Source organism: Vicugna pacos, unplaced genomic scaffold, assembly GCF_048564905.1.
Source record: "Vicugna pacos unplaced genomic scaffold, VicPac4 scaffold_17, whole genome shotgun sequence".
NCBI lineage: Eukaryota > Metazoa > Chordata > Mammalia > Artiodactyla > Camelidae > Vicugna > Vicugna pacos.
The window spans coordinates 494,353-522,237 of NW_027328738.1; the positions used below are offsets into that span (position 1 = coordinate 494,353).

General features: G+C 45.9%; 1 protein-coding gene and 1 long non-coding RNA gene across 13 annotated transcripts in view; both read right to left on the reverse strand.

The window, feature by feature from the left end:
- The window catches only part of LOC140692796 (trafficking protein particle complex subunit 9-like), a 99,711-nt gene extending 85,811 nt beyond the window's left edge, over positions 1-13,900 (reverse strand). For 9 of the 10 annotated variants that reach the window (XR_012068377.1, XR_012068381.1, XR_012068379.1 and 6 more), the window contains exons 1-2: positions 13,627-13,900; positions 10,370-10,538 (exon numbers count right to left, since the gene is read on the reverse strand). The gene's annotated coding sequence lies outside the window, so the exon portion shown is untranslated. Of the gene's footprint in view, positions 1-10,369; positions 10,539-11,773; positions 11,898-12,888; positions 13,078-13,626 lie in introns of all 10 variants that reach the window. The other variant, XM_072957060.1, reaches the window with a different exon arrangement.
- An 88-nt stretch (positions 13,901-13,988) lies between these two features.
- Positions 13,989-27,685, reverse strand: LOC107035207 (uncharacterized). Of its 3 annotated transcripts, XR_012068404.1 has the most exons (8): positions 27,501-27,685; positions 22,363-22,449; positions 21,980-22,019; positions 18,834-18,962; positions 18,357-18,490; positions 15,825-15,908; positions 15,576-15,688; positions 13,989-14,173 (listed from the first exon to the last, which is right to left on the reverse strand). It is a non-coding gene; the product is annotated as an uncharacterized lncRNA (long non-coding RNA). The 3 variants fall into 3 exon arrangements; XR_012068402.1 differs by lacking the exon at positions 21,980-22,019; XR_012068403.1 differs by lacking the exon at positions 21,980-22,019 and having other exon boundaries at positions 15,576-15,705.
- Positions 27,686-27,885: the final 200 nt, after the last annotated feature.

Sequence of the window (27,885 nt, forward strand, 5' to 3'; positions counted from 1 at the left end):
AACCAGTGAAAGGATGAGTTTACAGACAGGGAAAATCAATGCCACAGGCAGGCTGAAAACCAGGCTGGAGGAAAGGAAGAGAAACGGCATAGTTAAAAAGAGGGGAAAGGCTGGGAAAATGACATCGTCACAAGGACTCTCAAGCATCATCCAACAATCATATAATCATTCATTCAAGAGAGAATTACCGACGTCTCATTTCATGCAAGATTTTACAGAGGGCAAAGCAAGAGGGCAAAGCAAGAGCGCAGCGTCCATGGTGGCAGCAAGTGGCGGGGCTCAAATACACTTCTGAACCCGGTACCTTGCACACTTGTCCTCAGTATAAAGGCAAAGAAAAAAAGTAAAATAATACTCTGTAAACTCTATGCATTGTTGAAACAAAATTAAAGAAGACCTAAATACCAGGACAGACACTCCACACACATTCCTCTATCAAAAGAAAGTGCTCTTGGAATGGCAGTGCTCCCAAGAGCGATCCGTATATTCAACGTGGTCTCCATCACAATCCCAGCGGGCTCCTCTGCAGAAACTGACTAGTTGCTGCTACAATTCATATGGGAATTCGAGGGTCTCAGTAACCAAAACGTACTTGAAAAAGAAGAACAACGTGAGAGGACTTGTAATTCTCAATTTCAAACCCTACAGCTGTACCTCCAGATGATATTAGAGGCCATTTTTAAGTTATTACTGTGTTTATCCTTATTTTCTAAATTGTGTACAATGAATATACCTGAAAGAATAAGAAAAATATAAAGTAAGGTATCTTTTAAATCATGCACACCGATTCATTCAATGGGAAAAAATTATTTTAACTATAAAGAGATAAATAAATATCTAGTGAAAAGGGACTACTTTAAAACAAGTGTGCATTTACAATTTTCATAAATTGAAAACCGAATAGCAGAAATACATCAAGTTTCTAGGGAGACCGGTGAAACATAGTAACAGTTATTTTCAAAAATTCTAATTGAACAATGAAAACTCAAAGGGAAAATCATGATTGACAGCCCACAGCAAACACATGGAGAGCAAAGGCCTAGATATCACAGTTCCTTTAAATCTGCTACTAACTCAATAGGAGAGGAAATTCCTCACTGAGGGGACAGTGGAATCCCATGCATAAGACAGGATACACAGTACAAACTGCAGTAGTATCGGGAGTGCATATCTTAGAAGAATTCTAAAGTTACAACATTGCTGAAAAACTATAAAAACAGACAGACAGATTAAAACACACAGTCATATATATTATATAGAAACATATGAAGTCTGCTCCCATGTTGCATAGAAATACAAACATATATGTTCATTTATGGGCATTGATTACTTTATCCCAGGTAGAATATTTCAACTAAAACAAATAATCAATAATACACACCTCTTGTCAAATCTAGTTGATAAGTTACTCTGCTATATAACCATAATGTGTCTAAGATAGACCTAAAATTAGTGGAAAAGATCTTTGTATGGTTTCTTGAACTCTTTTCAAAATTCCAAGTTTAATTTTTAAATATATCTGAGCAGTATTTCTATATGATCTTTTCCCTCGTGAAATGAACAACACAGTCTGTTGTCAAAATTCTGTCCTTACAATGATTCACGAGCACCATATCCTCACAAAACTGCTGGACAGCAAGGCATTATCCAGACACTGTGACAAAACAAATGAAATACAAGGAAGACAGTGACCCTATTCTGGAGGGCTTATAATCTGTGTCAACACCGGGGTTTTTATTTGATTGGTTTGATTGTTAGAAAAATAAAATCACTCAGGTACATTCTTCTTTGAGCATTCTGTAAGTCATGGCTCTGTTTTTAGTGAGTGTGATGAGCAGGAAAGGCTTGAGCATGAATTGATTAGGTCAACTAGCATCAATCATCACTCGAGAGTGAGTAACAAAGAAGTAAACTGATAGAAATGTTTCCGCCTACATGAGACCTAAAATAAACCTACACTGATCTCTGCAAGGAAAATGAAGGGATGAGGTCCCCAATGAGAAAACAAACTAACAAGAAATCAAAAAAGGAAAGACTTTTTCATTAACGAATCCAGGAAGGAGTGGAGCATGTTGGTGAACATCACAGATGCTGGGGACAAACATGAGGGTCTGAACTCCCACAGCACTGGGTAGCTGTGACACTGATATGTCAGTGAAATTTTCTGCATCTCAGTCTCCTATCCATAGACTGGGGCAACAACAGCACCCGTCTCCTTGAATGGTCCTAAGAATTAAGTTATTTTATATATAAACGTTTAAATAAAATACCTCAGATTTTAACTATTACCCCAAAGCACAAGGAACAAAGAAAAGAGTGATAAATTGGAATTCATCAAAATGTAAAACTTTGCTTCAAAGGATACCATCCAGAAAGTGAAAAAACAACAGACAGGAGAACATTTTTTCAAATCATTTATCTGATTAGGAATTTGTATCTTCAAATAAAAAAAACCTCCTACAAATCCACAATAAAAAGAGAACTCAATTAAAAAGTGAATAAAGGATCTGAAAAGACGGAGAAGATGGAGGAGTAGAAGGACGCTCGTAAGTCACCCTCTCCCATAAATACACCAAGACCCACATCTACAGACCCACTCAGCCAACATGAGCACCTGCGAAACTCCGACAGAACATCGCCGTCTTCAAAAGATAAAGATGTCAAAAATCTGGTAGGAGAAAAGGAAAAAAGAAAGAACAAAAGGCAAAGCACCGCGGGAGGGTTCCCGCGGGATGGGAGCGGCAAAGGAGGACTGACGCTCGCTCGCTGGTCTCCCCTCTCCAACTAAGAGGCCAGCGGGGAGGAGGGGGAACCTCCGGGGCTTGCATCTGTACAGAGCAGCCCTTGTCTGAGAGAACTATGTTAAACGGGCACAGAGCGTACCCCCGAAGCCCAGCCTGAGACGTGGGCCGGCAGCGGCGGGCAGGGCCATGTTGCACAAGCCGGGCGGAGGACGGGGGCGGCTGCACGGAGGCAGCCCCAGGGGACTGCAAGTGGCTGAGCGCCGTGGCTGTGGGTGTACAGGGCAGAACAACCTGGGCCCAGCATAAAACAGCAAGGTTGATGTGCTCTTGGGGGGAAGGTTGCATACCCCCATCTCTGAAAACCCACGGAAACTTTTTGGGGGAAGAGAGGTGGGGCTCAGGCAGAGCCGCCATATCGTCCGGTGCTGAGCATCCAGGCGGGGGCGGGGGCGAAACCTGCATCCGCACCGAAGGGCTTAGCAGCCTCAAGGGCCAGACTGAGACGGGCCTACATCCCGGGGCAGATAGGATCCTTCCATCCTGGTCCCTCAGAGAACTTGCTTCACAAAGACAAAGAAGGAGCTGGGTTTTGGCCCTGAGCAGGGACAAGGCTGTCCCTCGGTCTTCCCGGAGCACAAGTGCGGAGCGCCGATCAGGGCGGAGAGCGCAGCTGCACAGAGCAGCTGAGCTACCGGTGGCGCAGGTAGAGGGAGAGCGGCCCCCCGCCTGTCGGGCAGGAACACAGCCCCTGACCGAGGTGCTGGGAGGGGGCACGACCGGCCCTCCTGCCTGGCCAGTCTGCAACATCTGACTGCGCCATCCGGAGGGGCAGTGACCCGCCCGCCCGCTGACAGCAGAGGAGAGCTGCACCTGACCCCGTGTTAGGAGGAGGTGCGGTCTGCTTGCCGACAGGTGCTGGGAGCAGTACAGAAGAGGGCGCCAACGGAGGGCCTATGAAAACAAGCTGAGCTTCCAAAACAGGACGAAGACAGAAGGACTTCACATTAAAAGCACACAGACTCCAGGAGAACACCGACAACCCCCCTTTTTTTTAAAAATCTGTTTTTACCTGTTCTATTTTCTATTACTCTCATAATTTTTACTTCTTAATTCATTTCTATTTCTCTTGGGTTTTGATGTCCTGTTATTGATTAGACACAGGTTTCAAATACATCTATTCATCTCCCCCCCTTATATTTTAAAGATTTTAAAAGGACGTCTCAGCCCGATTAATTCTCTGCTTCAACTCGCGCATCTATTATTCATTATACACTGTTTCAAACCCTCTTTCTCCCTTCTTATAAAATTCGTTCTCCCTCTCTTATTTTTTCCTTTTCTTTCCTAAGTTCTATTCCTAAATGGGCATTAGATAGATAAAATACTTAAGATCCAAATTAGACAACTGATACTCCATAAACCACAGTGCCACAGAGGTATGAGCAAGATGAGGAAGCAGAGAAACCTTTCCCAATTAAAAGAACAAGAGAAATCCCCTGAAAGAAAGATCAATGAAATAGATATCGATAGACTACTGGATCAAGATTTCAAAAAAGGAGTGAGCAAATTGCTGAAGGAATTAAAAGAGATAGTGCTTAGAGATATAAAATATGTCAAAAATGAAATTGAAGCTATAAAGAAGAGCCAAGTAGAATGGGTAAACACATTGACAGAGGTGAGGAATGACCTAATAGCTGTGCAAAGCCGAGTAGATAATGCAGAGGAACGAATTAGTGATCTAGAAGACAGGGCAATAGAAAGCAACCATTCAGAAGAACTACAAGATAAGCAAATAAAAAAATAATGAAAATAGCATAAGGGACTTATGGGATAATATAAAGTGTACCAATCTTCGCATAATAGGGTTCCCAGAAGGGGAAGAAGGATCAAAGGGGATTGAAAAGGTTTTTGAAGAAATCATGACTGAAAACTTCCCAAACTTAAAGAAGGAATCAGATATCCAAGTACAGGAAGCTCAGAGGGTCCCAAACAGGAAGAACCCAAATATACCCACACCAAGACATATCATAATCAAGATGGCCATAGTCAAGGATAAAGAAATGATTCTAAAGGCAGCAAGAGAAAAGCAAAGATTAAGTTACAAGGCAACCCCCATAAGGCTCTCAGCTGATTTCTGCACACAAATACTACAGGCCAGAAGGGAGTGGCAAGATATATTCAAAGCCCTGAATGAAAAAAAGATGCAACCTAGGATACTTTATCCAGCAAGGCTATCCTTTAGGATAGAAGGAAAAATAAAGAGTTTCACAGACAAAAATAAGCTGCAGGAGTTTACCAACACTAAACCCATGCTAAAAGAAATACTGAAAGGGCTATTCTAAATAGAAAAGAAGCAGAATGCTACAGAAATGAGAAACTCACAACTGGAAAGGTGATAATTCATGAATTACAAATAAAGTAAACACGAAATTATAAAAGAAGACATGCAAATCACTGAGAGTGGGAGAGGGAGGCAGGGAAATATAGAATATTTTTTCTTTCTTTTTTAAATGTTTTAACGATAGGATGGGTTTGAGATCAAGTTACTATCAGTTTAATACAAACAGTTATAGTAATGGGTTAATAGATTAAAAAAAAGGATAACCACAAGCCAAAAATTTACAAGGGAGTCACAAAAATTAACTAAAATCAATGATAATACAAAGGAAAATTATGAAACCACAAAAGGAAGAAGAAAGGAACAAAGAGGATATACCAATTCAACTGCAAAGATAAGTTTAAAATGGCAATAAACACACATCTATAATTAATTACTGTAAATGTTAATGGACTAAATGCTCCAGTCAAAAGACATAGAGTGGCAGACTGGATAATAAAGCAAGAACCTTCAATATGCTGCATAAAAGAGACCCACTTTAGGGAGAAGGAAACATATAGATTGAGAGCGAAAGGATGGAAAAGGATATTCCATGCACATGGAAAAGCCAAAATAGAAGGTATTTCAATACTGATTTCAGACAAAACAGACTTTAAAACAAAGGCCATAAAGAAAGATAAAGAAGGACATTTTATATTGATTAAAGGAGTGATACAAGATGAAGATATTACTCTCGTTAATATATATTCACCCAATATAGGAACACCTAAGTACATACAAGAATTACTAACAGAGATAAAGGGGGATATTAATGGGGATACAATCATAGTTGGAGATTTTAACACTGCATTAACATCACTAGACAGATCTTCCAGACAGAAAATAAACAAGGCAACAGAGAAATTAAATACTACAATAGAAAAACTAGATTTGGTGGATATTTTCAGAGCATTACACCCCCAAAATAGGATATAAATTCTTTTCAAGCGCACATGGAACATTTTCCAGGATCGACCATGTACTTGGGCACAAAAGAAACCTGAACAATTTTAAGAAGATAGAAGTTATCTCAAGCATCTTTACTGACCACAATGCCATGAAACTAGAAATCAACAACGGTGAAACAAAGGGGAAAAAAAGGAAAGCATGGAGATTGAACAATATGTTATTGAAAAAAACAATGGATCAATGAGGAAATCAAAGCTGAAATTAAGAAATACCTTGAAACAAATGATAATGAAAGCACAACCACTAAAAACCTATGGGACACAGCAAAGGTAGTGATAAGATGGAAGTTTATAGCGATACAGGCCTTCCTCAAAAAAGAAGAACAATCTCAAATAAAGAAGTTAACCCACCAACTGAATCAATTAGAAAAAGAAGAACAAAAAGCCCAAAAAGCAGCAGAAGGAAGGAAATAATTAAGATGAGAGAGGAATTAAATACAATAGAGATTAACAAGACCATAGAAAAAAATCAACCAAATCAAAAGCTGGTTTTTTGAAAAAGTAAATAAAATCGACAAACCTCTGGCCAAACTCACAAAGAAGAAAAAAGAGAGAGCACAAATTAGCAAAATAAGAAAGGAAAATGCAGAAATTACAACAAACAAAATAGAAATACAGAATATCATACGAGAATATTATGAAAAACTACATGGAAACAAACTGGATAACCTAGAGGAGGTGGACAAGTTTCTGGAAATCTACTGTCCAACAAAATTGAATCAAGAAGAAACTGAACAGTTGAACAATCCGATCACTAGAAAGAAATAGTTATAGCAATTAAAAACCTCACTACAAATAAAAGTCCAGGACCGGATGGCTTCACTGGGGAATTCTACCAAACATACAAAGAAGAACTCATACCAGTCTTTCTCAAACTCTTCCAGACAATTGAAAAGGAGGGAATACTCCCAAACTCATTCTATGAAGCCACCATCACCCTGATACCAAAACCAGGCAAAGGCACTACAAAAAAAGGGAATTATAGGCCAATATCACTGATGAACATAGACGCCAAAATCCTCACCAAAACTTTAGCAAATAGAACCCAACAACACATAAAAAATATTATACATCATGACCAAGTGGGGTTCATCCCAAGGACACAAGGCTGGTTGAACATACGGAAATCAATCAATGTAATACATCATATCAACAAGAGAAAGGACAGAAAACACATGATCATCTCAATCGATGCAGAAAAAGAATTTGATAAAATTCAACATCCATTTATAATAAAAACTCTCGCCAAAGTGGGTATAGAGGGAACATATCTCAACATAATAAAAGCTATATATGACAAACCTACAGCCAGCATAGTACTCAGCGGTGAAAAACACAAAAACTTCCCACTAAAATCTGGGACAAGACAAGGATGCCCACTATCACCACTCCAATTCAACATAGTCCTGGAAGTCCTAGCCACAGCAATCAGGCAAGAGAAAAAATAAAAGGGATCCAAATTGGAAAAGAAGAGGTAAAACTGTCATTAAATGCTGATGACATGTTACTATATATAGAAAACCCTAAAAGGTACACCAAAAAGCTTCCAGAGCTGATTGAAGAATTCAGCAAAGTAGCTGATTACAAAATTAACGTTCAAAAATCAGTTGCATTTCTTTACACTAACGATAAATCAACAGAAAAAGAAAGTAAAGAAACAATCCCCTTTAAAATAGCACCCAAAGTAATAAAATATCTGGGAATAAATCTAACCAAGGAGGTGAAATATTATACACAGAAAACTATAAACCATTGATGAAGGAAATTAAAGAAGACTTTAAAAAATGGAAAGATATTTCATGCTCTTCGATTGAAAGAATCAATATTTTTAAAATGGTCACACTGCCCAAGGCAATCTACAGATTTAATGCAATCCCTATCCAAATACCCAGGACATATTTCACAGAACTAGAACAAATCATAATAAAAATTATGGAACCATCAAAGACCTAGAATTGCAAAGCATTACTGAAGAGAAAGAAAGAGGCTGGAGGAATAACTCTCCCAGGCTTCAGAAATACTATACAGCTATAGTCATCAAGACAGCATGGTATTGGTACCAAAACAGACATATAGACCAATGGAACAGAATAGAAAGCCCAGAAATGAACCCACTTACTTTTGGTCAACTCATCTTCAACAAAGGAGGCAAGAATATACAATGGAATAAAGACAGTCTCTTCAGCAAATGGTGTTGGGAAAACTGGACAGCAGCATGTAAAACAATGAAGCTAGAACACTCCCTTACACCATATACAAAAATCAACACAAAATGGATAAAAAACTTAAACATAAGACAAGATACAATAAACCTCCTAGAGGAAAACATAGGCAAAACATTATCTGACATACATTTCAAAAATTTTCTCCTAGAAGAAATAAAAGCAAGAATAAACAAATGGGACCTAATGAAACTTACAAGCTTCTGCAGAGCAAAGGAAACCAGAAGTAAAACAAGAAGAATACCTACGGAATGGGAGAAAATTTTTGCAAGTGAAACCGACAAAGGCTTGATCTCCAGAATATATAAGCAGCTCATACGACTCAATAAGAAAAATTAAACAACCCAATCCAAAAATGAGCAGAAGACCTAAACAAGCAATTCTCCAAGGAAGACATAGAAATGATCAAAAAGCACATGAAAAAATGTTCAATATCACTAATTATCAGAGAAATGCAAATCAAAACTGCAATGAGGTATCACCTCACACCAGTCAGAATGGCCGTCATTCAAAAATCCAAAAATGACAAATGCTGGAGAGGCTGTGGAGAAAGGGAAATCCTCCTACACTGCTGGTGGGAATGCAGTTTGGTGCAGCCACTATGGAAAACAGTGTGGAGATTCCTCAAAAGACTAGGAATAGACTTATCATATGATCCAGGAATCCCACTCCTGGGCTTGTATCCACAAGGAAATCTCCTTCAGGATGACACCTGCACCCCAATATTCATAGCAGCACTATTCATAATAGCCAAAACATGGAAACAGCCTAAATGTCCATCAACAGGTGACTGGATAAAGAAGATGTGGTATATTTATACAATGGATTTCTTTTCATCCATAAAAACCGACAACATAATGCCATTTGCAGCAACATGGATGCTCCTGAAGAACGTCATTCTAAGTGAAGTAAGCCAGAAAGAGAAATAAAAATACCATATGAGATCGCTCATATGTGGAATCTAAAAAACAAAAACAAAAACAAACAAAAACAAAGCATAAATACAGGACAGAAATAGACTCACAGAAAGAGAATACAGACTTGTGGTTACCAGGGTGGTGGAGGGTGGGAAGGGATGGACTGGGATTTTAAAATTGTAGAATGGATAAACAAGATTACACTGTATAGCACAGGGAAATATACACAAAATATTATGATAAATCACAGAGAAAAAAAGTGACAATGATTGTGTATATGTCCATGAATGACTGAAAAATTGTGCTGAACACTGGAATTTGACACAACATTGTAAAATGTTTATAAATCAATAAAAAATTTTAAAAAAGATAAAATGAATCTTATATAACATAGTGAACAATAAGGACATCATGAAAAAGAAAACAGATCAATTTTTTTTAAGAACTATACAGAACTTATGGAAACAAAATACAGATATCATTTGGTATATAAAATTCAATGTATGAGTTAAGTAACATTTTAATCTTCAATATCTAGGGTGTTCATAAAAATTCAACAGTAATCTCTAATGTAATTGTTTAAAAGAGAATGAAAATACAGAAGTCAAAATGAAGAATGCAAAATAGGCCGGTCACTATTCTAAGTTCTTCATATATTTTATCACTAAATGCTCACAGTCTTTGAGGTGTATAGTACCACTTTTTGTATATGAAGAAATTGAGTTTCAAAGTGATTAAATATCCTGGTTACATGGTTAGCAAGTGAGGGAATCAATCCCAGATAGGCAGTGTCTAGACGCCTTGCCCTTAACCATGACTGCAAGATATATAACAGGCAGGAGAAAAGCAGAGCAAAGCAAATAGAAATCACAAAACAAGATGCCAGAAATAAGACATTATCACAAATCACAATGTATTTAGATGAAACAAATAATGAGTTAAAAAATTTGCAGATTTCATTTACCTGAGACAAAGCATAATTGAAATTTAAAACTGGTTGAAAGCTTAGAAAAATAACAGAAAGAGGTCAAAAGTTAGAGCCAGAAAAAGAGACACCTGAGAAATAGTAATCAATGGAAAGGTAATCACTCAAGCCTCCCTCAGGTTCATAGGTACCTGAAACCCACCTTGGCCTGACACTTACCAGCTCTGTGCCTGAGCGAAACACTCAGTCCCCCGGAATCTTCGTTCACTCCTCTGTGAATGTAAGGAATCATCCCTCCCTGCATGTGGCCAATTTGTATTGATGCTGTGCCACGAGTACTGGCCAAGACACCTGAGGACCGTCAGTGAACAAATAAGGATCCTTGTCCCTGTAGGAGTGAGGAAGAGCAGAATATAAACTACAGTCGTGACAGTCATGTGAAATATATGGTATTCTAGAAGGTGATAGAAATAATATGATCAGGGAGAGGCAGTTTCTGGGGCAGAGACAAGGGGAAGGCAGTTTCCAATTTAAAATGAGATGGCCAGAGCTGGCCTTACTGAAGACCTTCAGAAGGGGGTGCTAGTTGCTGAGCTACCTCTAACATAGCACCGCACACTGGGTGACGGGAACCACAGAGGCTCACTGTCTCACAGCCCTGGGGGCGGGGAGTCTGCAGGCAGGGTGTCAGCAGGGCTGGTTCATCCTGAGGGCTGGGAGGGAGAGGCTGGTCCAGGCCTCTCTCCTTGGCTTGGAGACGACCGTCTTCTCTCCACATCTCATCACGTCATCTCCCATGTACACGTGTCTGTGCCCACATTGCCCCTTTTTATCAGGACACAAGTCATACTGGATTAGGGCCCACCCTAATGACCTCTTCTTAACCAATTACATCTGCAACAACCCTATTACCAAATGGTGTCATGTTCTGTAGTCCTGGGGGTTCAGCATATGACTTTGACAGAGACCGGCCAGGGCAACAGGCCTGTGGGTGCATGTCTGATGTCCCCAAGAGCCAGCAGGGAGGCCAGTGTGGCTGGAGTGGAGTGAGCCATGGAGAAAACCGGAGATGAGCTCAGCTTGGGGAGGGGGAGGAAAGCTGTAAGGTCACCATAAGGACTCTAGCTTCTTCACTGAGTGAAATGAGAAGCCATTGCAGGATTTTGAGCAGAGAAGATCACACCCAGGGTCTCAATCACGCCTGATTTAGGTGATGAGGATGAAAATATTTAGGCTTTTGAGCTGATAATAGTTAGACTTCATGTTGGACTTTGAATTGATGTTGTAGTAAATGAGACTCTGGAGGGTGTTGGGATGAGGTGGATGCATTTTGCATGTGGGATGGACAAGAACCATTGGGGCAAAAAGAACAACTTGGTAGAATAATGGCCCCCAATATGTCCACGGTCTGATACCTAGTACCTGGGAATATGTCACTGTGCATGGCAAAAGGGACTCTGCAGGTGTGACTGTCAAGGACCTTGGGATGGCAGATCACTGTGGGAAAGCAAACGTCATCACGGAGGTCCTTAGAGGAGACAGGCAGATTGGTCAGAGACAGAGATGTGAAGTGAAAGCAGAAGTCACAGTGACACAGGGCCCTGGGCCAAGGAGTGTGAGCACCTCTGCAAGCTGGGAAAGGTAGGAAGATGAATCCCTCCCAAGAGCCTCGGTGTGGAACGGAGCCTTGGCCACACGTTGGTTTTAGCCCACTGACATTGACTTCGCACTTCTGCACCCTAGAACACTGAGAAAATGGATGTGTGTTACTTTAAGCCACTGAGTCTGTGGTCCTTTGTTACAACAGCAATAGGAAAGGAACTCAGGAACCAACATGGACATGAACCACAGGCTGCCTGCTCTGCTGGCAGGAAGTTCTTTGTCTCTGATCCTGGGGGAGTGTCCTGTCTTCTGGCAGCATCCACAAACTACCTCATGCTAACTTGGCAGCTTGCAGGTGGTCAAATCTTAACCCTGCACAGTTCTTGATATTTAGTTAATAAAAAAGATGGTGTCATCATGGGTATTTTTCCATCTTTTAAATACACTTCAGTCTTCTAATTGAGAGACTGTGTAAATAGTTTTCAATCTTAATAATAAATAACTGTGGTTTTATTTTGTTACTTAAATTACGAATAATAATATTCACATTAGTAAAAGTTATTAAAATCAACATTCTTCAATGAAAATGTCAAGTTTCTTTTTGCATGAACATGTATTAACTACAAGAAATGTTCCATGCTTGTTCTACGATTTAGTGTTAGAGTCTTAAAGAATAATATTTTCCTCAAAAGGTATTATGACGAGGGGATTTCTTTTGGTGGAATGGTTCCTACATAAAATTTGATGAATGGCTCAGGCCACTGGGAACCTAGAGATGATAGAAATAAGGAGGCATTATAAACACAGAACAATTTTTAAAGGAATTAAAAAACTTGATGTGTGAAAACAAAGAATCAGAGAATATTCTTGTGAAATAAAAGTATTTCTCAGCATAAGCAAGACACTGGGTGAACAAATCTAAAATGAAAAAAACACCCAGAGATTAGCAGCGAGTCATGCATGCAGTGGAACTGATCAAAACCAAGTTGTTTCCAAACCAGTGTACAGGCTTGACGCCTTTATAAATCAAGTCTGTGTGGCACCAGGCCACCTCAAATACATGTTGATGAGATATTTATAAGCTCTTCAACATCCCAGCTCAAAGCCCACACAGGAGCCACACGACTATCACCTACACGTCTGCAAAACACACATCATAGTGAATAGCACTTTTCTTGCTAAGTAGTCGGTGGCAGGGCACTGTGAGCAGATAGAGATACAGGGACACAGGGACACAGAGGCATCTCCCCTCACTCAGCTGAGAACTTCCCGTGCATTCCTGGGCACAAGATTGTCATAATGTACACCATGCATTGATCTTCCTCCTAGGAAAGAAACGACAGTGTTGTCCTCAGGTTTGAGCAAGGGTGGCCGGGGGATCTCAGAAGAGCTGTTTCAGCACAACCAATAGAAATGATGGCCACCGTGACCACGAGAGACGTCCCCTGCCATCTCGGTAGGTACTTCGGTTCCTGACAAAAGCTGGGCTCAATAAAGGGTTGAGTAGAAGGCACAGACCTGAGGGATGCCCCAGCAATAGGCAGGAGGTAGGGCCTGGTTTATACTGCTCTGGGTGTATCCCAGCCTCATTCGAATATGAAATCAGAAATTTGCAAAACAGCAGAGCTGGGATGGATCACCTACTCCAGACTCCTCACCTTACAGTTAAAAGGGTGGCAGCCCTGACAGGCAAAGCAACGTGCTAAAGGCAGAGCGTGGAAGTGGCAGCACCAGATGAAACACACCGTTCCAACCCCCGTTCAAGGCCGCTAACACTGAGTATAGGGCCAAGATTTCCAACTAGGAGAATGAGAAAGTGTAAATACTTTGTTCCCCCCAAAACCCCAAATGTTTTTAAAGGCACAAAAACTCACCTTAAATAGCTCTCTTCTGAAGGGGCACTCTTCTGTCTCCATCTTTCTGTCTGTCTCCATTTCTCTCTCTCAGACACAAACACATACAATTTTGTGAATGGGGAATTCCTGCCATACAAAGACAGACTTCACATCTTCAGAAAGACACTTGACAAAGCACATTTCTCAATTCAAGTCTTTGTGTGAGGTCTGAGAAACTGGCTTATCTTCTAGAACAATTGGTGGTTCCAAAATCAGGAGATCATCTTCCCCAAAGGAAGAGTTCTGCTCCGTGTTGATTTAGTTGGGGATGTCACATTTCATGAGCCTGTTCGGCTCCTCCTCTGGCCGCCTGCTGCATCTGATGGATTCCTGGAGCCGAAAATCACTGTCAAGGGCAAAGTTTGAGATGCCAGCTTTGGCCTTGTCCAAGTGGTCCACTTCATTGACGTAGCAGTGAAAGAGGGACCGAGATTCATCACTGCGCTGCCAGAGAATACCTTGGGCACCACTGGTCTTCCAAAGTCTGACACAAAGCTTTTCAGTCTGAATCTCTTCTCGGGAGACTCTGCATTGTTATAAAGAAAACCAAAATAAAATATCGCTCACACTCTAGCTCGGTGACCTGAAGAATCATAGTTTTTGCCATCTACTGAGTGCAAGTCCCTGCACATAGCACGCTTACAAGCACTGGAAGTGAGAGACATCATTTCTGAACACATAAATTTAAACCCAAGGCAAAGTCTCAAGTGAGGGCCTTTGGACCATCCTGAAAAGACATCGTTCCCTGAGAATCCTCAATATTGCTGTATCGCACAACACTCTTTCTCAATGCGACACTCAGATCATCTTCATCAGAATTAGTTAAAATACTTCTTAAAATGCAGAATTCTGGGGTACACTCAGCGTCTTCAGTGGTAGGGACAGGTAGTCTGTATTTTCAGAGTCGCCAAGATAACTAAAAACGCTCAGGTTTAACATCGTCATCTACATCGGGTCACCTGAGCATCGACAATGCTGTCTCACGTGGTGAGGGGGTTGCCATGTGTGTCAGGGTGCTGTCCTACCCACGAGACTCCCCCGATTCTCAGAACTGACAGTGCTGCCCCATTGGGCACGAAATACCACCATTTCACAATGCATACGCAGGGTGCCCGACTGACAGATACAATCAGTGATAGGAGAGGGGACAAAACTCAGCTTTCTGATACCTTGTTTCACTTACTGTGGGACGAATGATCAATTCAAGGGTAATAAATCAGTGAATGAGTGAATAACATGACTCTCGTTACTCCCACGAGTGCCTGGAAGAGCAAGCCTGGGCACACTGAGAATCATAACAGCCCATCTACTTAATTGCCATCCTTCCAAGATTTGTGTAAAGGTTACTTCCACCCAGGCAGTGACTCCAGAAGGGCAAGAATCATGTATGAACACACTCTCAAATCCAGAACAGAACCTGACAACAATTAGGCTCTGGAGTCTGTGTTTAGCGAGTGTGGAATCTCAGTGATTCCAGCTCATACACCTTGCCTTCCCATTCCACTCCTCACGATATGGCCCTTATGACCAGTTCTCCCGGGGCTGGGGCCACGGAACCCATTTACAGGACTGGAAGAATCTGATCATATAAACCATCCCCCAGAATATCATCAAGAGTCACCTGCATTTCATGGATCAGTAATCCCAGAAGATTTGCAGGTCAGGCAGCTGAGGGATTTTTATATCAGCTCTGTCTTATACTGTGACTGCCTGGGTGATATCAGACAAGGAATTCTCAAAAGCCTGAGCTTTTCCTTTCAGGAATAATCTACTTAAAACTCTCATTGACCATTTAACAAATGTGATGTGAAGGTCAACGATTTACACAGGAGTATAAAATTCACTAGGTCGTGGATTTAGAATCAGAGAAAAATCATTTGAGAAAGATTGACAGAATTTAGCTTTAATGCATATTTAAGTATTCTTACCTTTCAGTAAATCATCTTCTTCCCCTACTTATCACTTCACCCAAGTTTAAAAGATGTTTCAGAACAGGGATGAGTGTGCCAGCAATCTGTGACCCATTAACCTAAAATGTCACCTAGGAAAAACAGGGGACTAACACATTTTTAAAAAGTATGGTGAGGACAGCGGGACCATCCCCCAACTCCACACTAAGAAGCTCTGAGTAATAGCTTTCCTGCCTGCCTTGGGCATCAGCTGATGTGAAAACCCACCTAGAAACCACACTGTCCAGCAGCTCTTCCGTAACACAGGCTACACTTTCCCAGGATTAAGAATTGAGTCAAGGAACTCCTTCCCTGAAGAATAAAGACAAAAGAGAACAAGAGAGTTCTTCCCCTCCCCAGGGGAGAGCCCAGACCTTGGGCTGCATGCACTGCGCCCACCTCCCAGGAGAAGGATAACCTGGAGAAGGACGTCCTGCGAAACTAGGGCAGCAAAGGTAGAGATGGGAACAAATAGACCAGCTGGCCTGGGACAGCCCCCTATGTCGCTGCCTTGGATGTTGCCTCCGCCCCCTCAGCACAACCTGCCCACCTCCGGTGGCTAAGCTGTCAGGAAAACTGTGCTTTGAGACCTGGGGCAACAGAGGCTGCCCCCAGGCCAAGCTGCTGGGGAGATGGGAGCTAAACTACTAGCTCCCAAGTGACAGTCTCCATAACCTCGCATTCACCCCGCTACCCCCGCAAATTAACGCACCCGCGGGACATTATGACCCTGAGAAGGGTGACCTGAGAACGAGAGGCAGCAGAGGCCGCCCCCACGTCAGGCCTCCAGAGAGATGGGAGCTTATCCTCCAGCTCGCAATAGGCTGAATCCCTCTCCTCTCCACCCCCTGATCTCACCGCGCCCACCTCCCAGGAGCAATCTGACCTGGTGTGGTGTGTCAGGCGAATCTTGGGCGGGAGAGGCCGTCCCCAGGCCAGGTCAGTCAGGGGAAAGGAGAAGTGGCCCCATTAGCTGGGGCAGGAGGGCGGGGCAGCAGGCCGTGGCAGCTGCCCCTGCCCCTCGACCTCATCGCTTCCGCCTCCCAGAAGCAAGCTTACCTGGAGACGGGCATCTGGCTTCTTGGGCAGCAGAGGACGCCCCCAGGATTGTCCACGGGGAAGAGGGGAGCAAATTGACAAGCTCCGCGCAGAGGGTCCTCTACCCTCGCCGTCTCCACCCTCGCAAATTAAAGTCACCGCCCAGGGGGCCCCTCCCCAGCAGGCTGAATGGGACAGGTGTGTCTGCAGATCTGGGGCAGGAGAGGCCACTCCCACACCAAGCCATCGGGGAGATGGGAGCTAATCCACCAACTCCCCAAGGCATCCCCATCCCCCGCATCAGCCACCGCTCCTGAACCCTGACCTCACTGTGGCCTCCTCTAGGGAGCAGGCTATCCTAGAGATGGACGTCCGGCGAACTTGGGGCAATAGGGATCGCCCCCAGGGCAAACCATGAGGGGAAATGGGAGCAAATGGACCGGCTTCATGGGAAAACCCGCCGCTGATGCCAACACCCCCAACGTACCACGCTCGCCTCCCAGGGTCAGGTTGACTAGGATACACGTGTTCCGTAACCCAGGGCAACAGTGACCGCCCCCAGGACAAGCCGCGGGGATGATGGGAGCAAATGGGCCCGCTTCCCCGCTGTAAGCCCCAGACCCCAGCCACTCCTGCACACTGACTACCCTGCCTCCCGCCCCCAGTTGGCTAAGTGGGACAGGGGTGTCCCGGAACTTGGGGCAGCAGAGGCCGCCTGCAGGCAACACGGTGCAGACATGGAGCTAATCCACAAGCTACTGCGGGGCAGCCTTCCTATCTCCGCAGCCACAAACTTACCAGCTCCCTGACCGCACCGCACCCATCTCCCAGGAGCAAGCTCACCTGGAATCGGACCTCAGGCAAATCTCCGGCGGCAGACGTCGCCCCCAGGCCAGGCCGCGGGGGAGAGAAGAAATGGAGCAGCTCCCTGGAACGGCCCCCATCCCCCTGGCGCCGCTGCCCCCGCCTCCCAGGACCTAGCTCACCTGGAGACCGGCGTCCCGCCTCTAGGGCAGCGGAGGCCGCTCCCAGGCTCCCCCGCGGGGGAGAGCGGAGCGAATTGACCTGCTACCCCGTGGCAGCACCCCTCCCCCCGTGGGCCCCGCCCCTTAATGTCACCTTCCACTCTCCCCACTCAGCAAGCTGAGTGGGACAGGTGTGTCCGGCGACCTGGGGCAGCAGACGCCGCTCCCAGGCCCGGCAGCCAGGAAAAGGCAGCTAGCTATTCCACCAGTTCGTCAGGTGCATCCCCGCCTCGCTCCTCTGCCGCTGCCGCCGCCCCCGGACCTAACCGCCCCACCCCCCAGGCCAGGCTGCACGGAGGAGAAGAAATTGACCGGCTTCCCCGTGCAGCCTCCCACGCTCCGCCGGCGCCGCCGCCGCCGCCGCCACCGCCGCCGCCGCCCCAAACCATTGCACTAGCCTCCCGGGGTCAGGCTGACTGCGAGGATGTGCACTTGCCTTCTGATCCTGGCCACGTGCCTGAGCACCTACCTGCACCCCTACACTCCCTGTACCTCTGAACCCCTGCCACTCTCTGCACATCTGCACTGCCTGCACCCCCAAAACCCCTGAACTGCCTGCACCCTCCACAGCCCCTGCACCCCTGCCACCACTTACACCTTTGCACTGCGTACACTCCTGCACCCCTGCATGTCCCACACACCACCTCTTGGGCCTGTGGCAGAGTCTCTGCTGTTAGACCAATGCAAAGGGACTCACATCTTTGCCAGTATATGATGCATCAGTGGACGTCTGTGGTTGGCTGCAGGAAGGTACATGTTCCCGGTCACTAGCCTGGGCCACTAGGGTGATCTCTGTGAGGTCACCCAGGACGGGCTCAGAGATGCTGTTCTCTGGGAAGAGAGGAGTTGAAACCGGTCTTGAGGGCAGAGCTGTGCTCACCAGGCCGTCCACGCTTCATGTTTTACACAGGGCTTCGGAGAAGTGAAATGGATCCGGCCAAGTAAGACCGGCCTGCTGTGCGCCCACCTCTGTCCTGGGCTCTGAGGCAGACCGACTGGCTCCCACAGTCAGGACCCAGTTTGGGCACCTGAAAGGTCCCTTAGAGGCATCCTATCACTTCTCAGGAAGAAGTCTGGCTGCTTCCACCCCATGGCCCTCCCTCCAACTCTGCTGGCCCCAGGAAGGTTCCTTATTTGGGGAAGAAGGTAGCCCACCCCCTACCCCACCCCTCACCTTTCTCTAACCCAGGCTGGTGCTCTCTCTGCCCTTCAGAGTCTGGAAAGCCATCCCTCTTCAGTTATGTCCCTTCTGAGATGGACTTGCTTCCACTCCATTCTAGGCGAGGATGCACCATGGAATGCACTGGGTAAGAGAACAAAAATAAACAGTTTCTTCTGTGAGGTTTTCTGTTTATCTACTGGGGCTTGGCTGTGTGTAGTTTGCTACAGCTATTCGTGCGAGAGGCTAAAGCCGCCTGTGTGTCCTTGTTTTCATCTCCCCGCTGTCTTTGGGTTTTCCTTAGACACTCCTGAGACATTTACTTCTTTTAATTTTATTCCTGTCATTGCACAGGGGCCCTACTGATATGGAGGTAAGGTGTTGTGGGAGTGGGACAAATTAGGGCATCTGTAGTCCTGTGATTTATTCTCATTGAGCCTGTGCCCTGAGCTGTGACCTCCACAAGTGTGTCTCTTCCCCCCACCCCAATTTGGGTGACACAGAAGGTTTTTCCCTTCCCCTAGGTAGGTTAGGCTCTGGTAAAATAATTTCTCACTAAAAATTAAAAAAAAAAAAACAAAGCAAAACACAACCCCCCACAATGGAAGAGAATGTTCTGGGTGTATTTCAATAGAGCTATTTTTTCCTTTCCTGGCAGGAAGCATGAAGAGTTTTCCTATGATCTTCACTCTGAGAACAGGGTACGGTCCTGGAGGTAAAATGTATGAAAAAGAGTAGGGGGCCCCTCTGACTGGCCCCCTGGAGTTTTCACACTCAGACTTCCCCACGCTGAGCCTCCAGCTGGCCTCAGGTACCTGTTAAATCTGCCTGACCCCTGGGTTCTTACAAAAGCGTGTCCTTCCCTGGGAGCTGTGACTCTCCAAGCCTGCCCGGCTGCCTCTCTGTGTTGGGAGAAGCTTTCCCCCTGTTTTCTTGTGGATCTAAGAAGAGCAGTTGGTTTTCAGCTCCCTCAGCTCTGGTAATGTTTTCAGTACAGAAGGAGCAACTTCTGAGCTCCTCACAAGCTGGACCAGAGGCTGGAAGCCTCCCCTCCTCTGCCTCCATGCAGAAAGTCAGTGGCTGTGTTTCTAGCCGAGTTTCTGAAGATTTGGATTTAAACACACACATCCCAGCCCCCACAGGAGCACACAGTCCCATAAATCCCTACAACTTCCACTGGTAACTACGGAACTGATGAGGACACGGGTTTTGGGGCTGCAGAGGCCTGACTGCACGACTTGCTCCGTGGACTATTTATGTGGTTGTTCTGGGCCTTGTCTGAAGTGGCTTGCTTACCGCACCTGGTACATGGGAAATATAAAATAAGTACTAGTACCTCCACTTTTTCTCCCTCTTGGGCCTTCCAACCTAAAAAGTAATAAGTGAACTCAGACGGCCTAGTCACCACAATGAAGTCTGACCAGCCTGGCTCTCCTGAGTGATGGGCACTGACTTGCATGTTAACTCGGAATAGTAGGGGACCCGCCTTCCTCTAACTGGGCACCTCCCCACACTGGGCATGCCCTCAGCTGAGACGGGGCCAACTCCCCATTGAGGTGCTGGTGGCTTCAGTGTTACCTGGCCCTGCCGGGACAAGAACATGCAGTGAGGTAGAGGGTCAGGAGGAGGGGGGGGTCCCTGCTGGGGCAGCAGGGGGCCCGGTAGCACCCTGCCCAGCCTGGTGCCTGTGGCTCCCCAACATCTCTTACGGCCCCCGGGTCGGCTCTGGTCCAGGCCACTCCATGCACCCTCCCAGTATCTTTTCATTAAGTCCCTTTTTTGCTTTTATCAGCCAGAGGTGGCTTCTGTTGCTTGTTCAGTGAAATAGTGCATCAGGAAACCAGATTATTTCTAAGATCAGTAAAATACCAACTTCGGTCAGCTCGCTGGGCAGACCGTGCAGCACAAATTCCCGCACAGGGCTGTGCAAATGCCTTACGTGAAGGGTCCTCATCATCTGTCTTCAGAGATACAGAAGCTTGTGGTTCAGGTAAAACCTCAGGGAGGGATTGAGGAATCCAAAGCTGGTTGGTTTCAAAGACTAACCTGGTCGGACCAGACCTCTGAGCTGTAGTCAGAAGCCTGGCTCAACGTCACGTGGACTCAGAGCCCTAAGTGTACGGTGGGGCCGGTTTTGTTCCCTTTACAGGCTCTCGTTGGGGAGTCACTGTATCCCCTTACACTCAGCAGGGAATCCAGCTCTCTTAGCCCCATGGATCCCTGAGTGTTCCATGACACAAATCCCGAGAGTGTTTAATTTTCATCTTTGTTTAGGAGGATGAAGGTGGGGCAAGAGGAGACATAAATTCACACTTAGTGATACCAAGTCACAGCCAGTACCTCCTCCTCGGAGAGCTATGTGCTCCCACAGTGGTGGCTGGGGGCTGGGCAGAACCCCTCCACTGGTCAGAGGGACTCACTCCTCTGGCTGCAACTGATTGTTTGGACAACCAATCCAGAGGGGACAGAGCATCTTTCCCGGGAATTTGGAACTGACACACAGAAATTAATTTCACTCATCTGGGGATTGGGAGGAGGGTGGGAATCAAATGAAACCAGAGCAGGAGAGAAAATTACAAGTGAATGAGAGAGAGACAGAGAGACTGAGCTTGTGAGAGCAAATAGTGGCAAGGAAGGTTAACAATCAGGGGACAGAGGAATTCCAGCTCCTGGCTTTCTAGTGTGTCCCAGCCCATCAACGAACCTTCGGAATGGTTAACATCATTCCAGTTATGCAGATTAGGAAACAGGCTGAAAGATACGGGGGTTGGCTTCGGGTGCACAGTTAATGTAAGTGACACTGGACCCCTCACTTCCCACTGCCTGAAGGCACCATGATCCTCACAGGGACCCTGCTTTGCTGACAATCCAGCACCCTGATCAAAGGGACCCTGCGGGAGTGGGAACCTCTCTGAGTGTGGAGAGTTCCCTGCACCGAGATGCCATGCATCAGCCGGCTCCCGCTCACCCCAAGTTAACGTCTCCCCAGCTGTGCAGTCTCCCGACCTGCTTCCCTCCCTACCAGGCACCCCGTTCTTACCACCGAGTGTACTGCAGGAGTTCAGGCACAGGGATGCCCAAAGCAACACGAGCCCAATGGCTGTACAAACAGCAGACTCCCATCCCCACCTGGGCTCCATGGGGATAATATGTGTCCTCACCTTTCATGTATCTAAGGTAATCTGTTTCTTCAGCTGGAGGCTATAGAGAAAAATAAAAGGTCCAAAACATCGTTCAGTGAGGAATTCCTCCAAGGACCTGACTCCAGAGTCTACAACCAGTTGTGCTGGCCGCTCATACCCCCGTACTTTGGGTGAGGTGGATTATTGATCAACACAATCGTTGGTGGCCCAGCTCCTGGTCTTGGCTGCCCAGAGGGGGCTGGGGGAATGGGTAAGTCCAGGGCACTCAGGAAGAGCACAGAGGACCTGGCCTCTCCCCTTCGCACTTTTAAACCCCCAAATCTCAAGGCATCGAACAGAGTGCAGCCACAACAATAATGAGATGCTCCCATCTCTTCACTCACTCCTGTCGGTTCACTTACGTGCTGAGCATCCACTGGGTCACAGGACATGACACACAGGATGACCGATGGGACAGGCTTGGTACTTCCCCCTGGATCCTGTTCAATCTGATGGAAGAATGATCACTCATAAATGGTTTCTCAAAAGGGTATATAGACAGAAGACAATCTGCAGAGTGAATCAAATTTTAAAATATAAATGACGATCCCCCAGTCTCCCCGCCTAATGTTAGCAGCATAAAGATAATAGATATTGCCTTTGATCACCAAGGAAGTGGTCACCCCCCTCAGGAGGAAAGGAGAGTTATTCTTTCAGCAGGACACACAAGTGCTCCATCAGATTGGACCAGGACCTCTACATTCATTCAGCAAATCTGTATAAGCTCCTACGACATATGGGAATCTATTAACTAGACCCGATCCCAAGGCTCTTGGGCTTTATTAGTCAAGAAAATAGACACGACTCCCCATCACTGGGGGCTCAGAGTTTTAGCAGAGGAAACAGGCAGCATGTTGGGGGTAGCAAGAGCTTGGGGAAAAATAAGAGTGGTATGAGCAAACTCAGGTGATGGTGGTGGGGTGCGAGGCAGGCAGGAGGGAATAAGGCATTCCTGGCAGATCTCACAGAGTAATGAACTTGAAGCAGCATAGATCCGGAGGAATAAGGAAGAGCTGGAGCCAGAGGCCCCCAGAATGACGGGAAGAGTGTGCACGGAGAGGCAGAACACGCCGGGTCCTCGAAGACTTTGGGACGACTTTGGCTCCTAATGAAATGGTGACCCTTTTGGTGAGTTTTGATGGGATGGGTGATGTCCAATTTATGCTTTTGTTTTGGTTTTTTGTGGGTGGAGGGTAATTTATTTATTTTAGTGAAGGTGCTGTGGTTTGAACCCAGGATCTCATGCATGCTAAGCATGTGCTCTATCACTGAGCTACACCCACCCCCTCAATGTATGCTTTTATAGGCTCCCTCTGACTCTGTGTGGATGAGATTGTAGAAAAGCAAAGATGGAAGAAGAAGGCTATTTGGTGTCCAGGAAGAGGCTGAAGGTGGCTCCTAGGAGGGTGGGGAACAGGGAGTAGGTGGTTAATGAAGACAGAGTAGCCAGAATTTTCTAACAAGCTGGATTTGCTGTGTGTGTGTGTATGTGTGTGTGTGTGTGTAAGAGAAAGAGAGAGAAAGAACATGGTTCCAACATCTGGACCTGGAAAATGGGATGGATGTCCTCTCCATCCACAGGGGATGGGACAAGATGGGGCTGAGCAGGTGGAAAGGGGCTGGAATCAGCTCAGTTCTTCAATGTCATGGTTAAGAAGTCTATTAGATATTGCCACAGAAATGCCTAATAGGTAGAGGAGTCTGGGGTTTTTTTTTCTTTCTTTTTAACATTAAAATATATAATTTGAATGTATTAATTTTATTATGTGAATGAAATTGTAATTTTATTTCATTCCAAGTTATATGTTATAATATCCAAATGGAAAATATATCAGAAAAGGGGAGAAATGAGGGCTTTCACAGAAACTGACTGTCCATAACGTAGGTAAAATTTCAATAATACCAGTCTTCAGTGCAAAAACCTCATCTTGGTGTTACATAAAATTAAATGAAAAAAGACTATGTTGATGTATCATTATTTCATGTTACATAATAGCCCCAAACAAACACACTGTTTAACTGTGAGGCTTGTAGAAATACTATTCACTTTATTGTCATAAACACAGAAATGCAAAAATTTTCTATGGTCGAATTAGCATCTTAGTGGAAATAATAGAGATCTGAGCATTTTACATGATATTTATGGACTGATTTAAAATTTGGAAAAGTAATTTACACAGTAGAACATACGTATGAATGTGAAAGCAAGATGAATGAAAGAAAAATAATATGAGTATCAGGGAGAGAGTTCCAAATGAAAAGGGCCAATCAGGGAGTTTTGAACAAATCGAGAAATTGATGGCATGTCAATTTCCAAATCTAGTTGCTTCCACCAAAAGTATAGCAGAGAGATAGTGGAGAGACCCAGGACCCAACTCCTGGGCACATTCGTAGTAAATGTTTGGAAAAAAGTGGAGACGTTGGCAAAAGACCAGCCAGTGGATTGAAAGCAGAGTGATGGGCTGGAGGCTAAGTAAAGCAGGAACACGGGGAAGGAAGGATGGAAGAGCTGGGTCAAATGCTGCCAAAGGGCCACGCATGATGAAGACTAAAAACTGACCACTATATTTAGCAACGTGGGGTCACTGATGGCCTTGACAGAACAGTTTCCATACAGCAAGGGATCAGGGGAAAAGCCAGAGTGGGTGCAAAAGGGGATGGCTCAACTGAATATGCAGACAGTGAGTTTAAACTACTCATAAAAGATTTGCTGCAAAGACATAGGCTTGCAATTGGTGGGGCGAATTAGAGTCAAGGAGTGATGTTTGTTCCTTTTAAGAGGATGGACTTTTATATACTGATAGGAGACAACTAGCAGGAGAAAAAAATAGATCAGGTAGTGACAGAGAGGATGGATGTGGGAGTGACAGCCCAGAGAAGATTGGATGGATGGCCCCCCTGGCGACTTTTGAATGCTCTGGCTTTCGATGTCACCTGTAATAAGAGGTGGGGCAGCGAGAGTGAGGTTACAGACATCAGAAGGCGAGTGGATGTGCTGGGAGTTGCTGGTGAAATTTCTCTTCTGTTGGCTTCAGTTTGCTTGGTCAAAGAAGAAAAGTAAACTTACCAGCTGAGGAAAGAGGAGGAAGTTACTGGAGTCATGAGCAGAAGATACGAAAGAGCCTTCAGGGACAATGGGACAGTGAAAAGAGCAAGGGGAGACGAGGGGAGTGTGCTCTCAGAAAGTTACATTTTATCTTTGAGGTCCCCAAGTGTTGGAGGTGTGATTGCCCTTCCTGCTGTTTATGAAATAAAAATTGAGTATGGTTCAGGGAAAATACAATTTCATTCTAAGTGGCTGCCTGTTTCTCAGGAATGGTCATCTTAAACTGCAAACATTACCAAAATGTTGAAAAGAAGAACTTGTGTACCCAATGACCCACTATTTTCTATAAATTTGGCTGCTATTTAGTTCCCCTATCAATCCTACAGAACCGATACTGCCTAGGATGGAGATACATCGATGCTTATATGGAAATGAAATCTGTATCTTTTTCCTAAACTCCATGGCTTCCTTAACATCCCATTCCCCTTGGAATTTAGGGGTGTCCGGTATAAGAAATGAGAAACAGTTTGAGAAAATCCCGGCTCAGAATTACACAGCACAACCTCAGCTCAGAAGTGTACAGCCGTCAAAATGTTTAGAAGCAAAACTCCACAACTACTCTTAAAGGATTTTGCAAACCTGGGCCTGCCTAGATGTTTCCAAACTAGAAAGATACTCCAATCAGTTGACCGGTACGGGAACCAGAGGCTGGTCAGCCTTTTCTGTAAAAGTCAGAGAGTAAATATTTTCAGTTTTGCAGATTATTTTGTTGTAACCATGCAGGTCTGCAATAAGAAAGCAAAGAGCACTGGGAGACAGGAAACAAATGGGCATGCCCACACCCTCCCTTCCACTCAGGGCAGCTTCTCTGTGGTGGGGAGCTTTGCCACAATCACTTGTTTCTTTGTTTCCATTGGTTTCTTTGTTTCCACCTTACTGCTCAAGCTCAGAAATTCAAGTGAGCCTGGTCCTTCAGCATCCATGCAGAAAGAAGACTGAGCAGGGATGGGGACCCCATCTGACAGAGAAGAGAGAAGGCTTGTCACCATGACATGAGACAATCGCACCTTCCGGGGTGATAGGGAACAAAGATAAGGGAGGGGCACAGCAGTGGGACCCCTGGGTCACCTGCCAGGCTTGCTCTCCCTCCACGGCCACCCTGGGGGCCTGGGTGGTGTTGGAACTCAGCTACAGTGATTAGGCTGAGGAGACTCAGGGTAAAGGACCTTCCGTCTCCACACCGAGTTCCAAGCGCAGCCCCTCTAAATTTACCCTCTGAGTTTCTGGAACTCAGCTGGAAGAATACATGATCAGGCCAGACCCAGAGCCCAAGCCACACACGACAGGGGTCACGTGAGTTTGTAACCCCGTGCTCAGTGGTCGGGGTCTCCTTGCATATCTGCAGAAATCCCTGTTCTGCCTCATTCCTGGGAGAAACCCCACATCTCCTCCTACTCTGTCTGTTCTTCTCTTGAGGGTATTGTCCTGGAGGGGTGCAGAGTCCTTGAACCTGGCCCTCCAAACGTACATAAGCAGCCTGTTCAATAAAACAAATTATACACTTTTTCACCTTTGCCAGTTTTTTGATTCCAGAAAGGCTGTGGGAATTTTTCTCACTGTCTCCTGTGCCCCCACCACTTGGTGGTCCTCTACTCATGGAAACACGATTTCTCACAACTGCACCCTGCCTCCCAGCTTGTCAGAGGGGAGTGACCCACAAAGACACAGGTGTTTGTGAGGATCTTGTCCCCAAGCAGAAAACCTACTCCTGGAGCCACGGACAGGGATCTGGCCTCCTGAGCTGCTCAGCTCTAATTGAAAGCCTAAACTGGGGACCCCGAACATTGCTGAATGACTTTCTGAGTCACCTTGGCTGGAGAGGCCTGATTTTTCGTTCTAGGAATGGATGTAGCGCAACCTCCATTTTCAGGGCTGACATTCATGATGGATCTAGTTCCCCCAACTGCACCCCAGGAAGGAGAGGCCCTTCCATCCCACTAGTTAGAAACCCATCCCAGGGGAGTTCTGAAGCACCTCATCGCAGTCAGTTCCAGCATCCCTGCTGAGTGGCCCCTGCCCCTGCCCCTGAATGAGCCCCTTCCCTGGGCAATCCCTTCCCCGACATGACCACACCCCAGGTGGTGCTGGGGAAGGCAGGGAGTGCAGTGAGGGGCGGGGGGAGAAGAGCACTTTGCTCTGGAATGAGGGTTCTTGGGGGACCATAGAGCAAGGCACACACCACCCCCAACCTATACCCCAAACAGCCCCGCCAACACAGGGGCTGCTCTGCTCCCTCTCACCATGGCTCTCCTTTGAGACTGCACACAACCCGGCATCTGGCACCCCAGCCCTACCTCCCATCTTATGACAGATCCCTTCTTCTTGGAAACTGCCTAGCAGCGCGTATTCAAGGCCGGCAGCGGGCCTGGCGGATCTGCATTTTAGGTGCCCTACCTGGCCAGCCGTGCGTGCCTGGGCTCAGCCCTCTCTCTCGCCCACCGGTAGCCTGGGTCCACGTCCAGTGCAATCGGAGGCCGCGGAGCCCCGGCTGATCTCCACACAGGGACATGTGAGGGTGCCCCCGCCCCGCTGCCTCGCTGCCCCGCTGCCTAGCTGCCCCTCTGCCCCGCCCACTGGTGGTAGGACCGCCCCAGCCTCCGGGCGGCGACACCTGCAGGTCACGACTTCCGCGCAGCCATGCCCTCCACGGCCCCGCCCAGCTATCCCAAAAGCCTCCCCCCACCCCCGTCCTGGCCGCGCCCTGGCTCCCATTGGCTCCGCAAGTTCTGCCCTCACACATCTAGACTCGGGAGGATGCACGACGCAAGCGCTAGGGGAG